The 1,732-nt window shown below is 45.3% G+C and overlaps 1 pseudogene across 1 annotated transcript; it reads left to right on the plus strand.

Moving 5' to 3' along the window:
• Nucleotides 1–288: 288 nt before the first annotated feature.
• Nucleotides 289–1,023, plus strand: LOC309829847 (large ribosomal subunit protein uL30-like; annotated as a pseudogene). Its single transcript has one exon. The product of its transcript is annotated as a large ribosomal subunit protein uL30-like (transcript).
• Nucleotides 1,024–1,732: the final 709 nt, after the last annotated feature.

Genomic DNA, 1,732 nt, shown 5'->3' on the forward strand with positions numbered 1-1,732 from the left:
CCCTGCTTCCCCCAATAGCCCTCCAGTTCATTCTCCACACTGCAGCCAGAGTGATTTTTTTTTTTTTTTGGCCCGCCTCGCGGCTTGTGGGATCTTAGTTCCCTGACCAAGGATCGAACCTGGGCCCTCAGCAGTGAAAGTGCAGAGTCCTAACCACTGGACCACCAGGGAACTCCCAGAGTGATCTTCCAAAATATGAATAAGATGATCCATGCCTCTGCTTAAGACCCTTTCAGGGCTTCCCGTTGCTTGTACAAGAACATCCAAACCTGCTCTTTTCTGGCTGGAATCATGGAGGGTGCAGAAGAGGAAAAAAAGAAGTTCCTGCTGTACCAGAAACCGTTCAGAAAAAGCAAATAAATTTCACAGAGCTGAAGATCAAGCTCCTGAGAAGTTATCCAAAAGATGCTTTGAAAGGCAAGGAGGAAGTTTATCAATGAAAAGGCTAAGCACTGTTACAAGGAGTACAGGCAGATGTACAGAAGCAATATTCGAATGGCTAGGAGGGCAAGAAAAGCTGGCCACTTCTGTGTGCCTGAGGAATCCAGATTGGCACTTGTCATCAGGATCAGAGGTAGCAATGGTGTGAGCTCAAAGGTCCGAAAGGTGCTGCAGCTTCTTCGCCTCCTCCAGGTCTTCAGTGACACCTTTGTGAAGCTCAACGAGGCTTCAGTCAACATGCTGAAGATTGTGGAACCATGTATTGCATTGGGGGTACCCAAACCTGAAGTCAGAGAAGGAACTGATCTACAAGTTTGGCTACGGCAAAATCAACAAGAAGTGAATTGCCCTGACAGATAACACATGGATTGCTCCATCACTTAGTAAATGTGGCGTCATCTGCATGGAGGATCTGATTCATGAGATCTGTTCTGTTGGAAAACGTCTCAGAGAAGCAAACAACTTCCCGTGACCCTTCAAATTGTCTTCTCCACTAGGTGTAATGAAGAAAAAGGCCACCCATCTTCTAGAAGGTGGAGACGCTGACACCAGATCAATAGGCTTATTAGAAGGATGAACTAAGGCATCTACCTTGATTATTTCTGTAATCTGGTCAGTTAATAAACGGTGACTGCTTTCAAATTGAAAGAAAAAGACAATCCAAACCCTTGAGCATGGCTTAAAAGGCCCCGCATGATCCTCATTCACCTCTCCAAATCTACCTCATGCCACTACCCCTGTGCAGCCGCTACCCCTGTGCAGCCGCTACCCCTATGCAGCCACACTGACCTGCTTTTAATTCCTCGAAGATTCCCACCCCCCTCCAACCTCAGGGCCTTCATACAAGCTATTCCTTCTGCCTGGAACACGTGTCTCCTAACTTTCCACATGACTCTTCAACCATCAGGTTTCATCAGAGAGATCTCCTCCAACTTAAAGCAGTTCTCATAACATCCTGTTATTTTCTTCCATAGCTCTTATCAAAATCATTAATTACACACACACTTAATTGTTTAATGCCTGTAACCCTTACTGGTCTGTACACTCCCCAGACCATGTCCGCTGTGTTCATCTCTGCATTGCTCACCCCAGGCACAGAGTCTGACACATAGTAAGTGCTCAGCAATGTCTGATAAAGGAATAAATTAATAAATGAATGATGAATTTGGATGGAGTAAGCAGAATTTTTAAAATCTTATGTCACCTTTTAGAAATTATTTCTTCCTCTGTCTCCCACCAGATTCTCTTTGCCACTTACTCTTCCCTTCCCTAGCCAGTGCCTATGCTCCAA

Source organism: Grampus griseus, assembly GCF_964374135.1.
Source record: "Grampus griseus genome assembly, chromosome: 11".
NCBI lineage: Eukaryota > Metazoa > Chordata > Mammalia > Artiodactyla > Delphinidae > Grampus > Grampus griseus.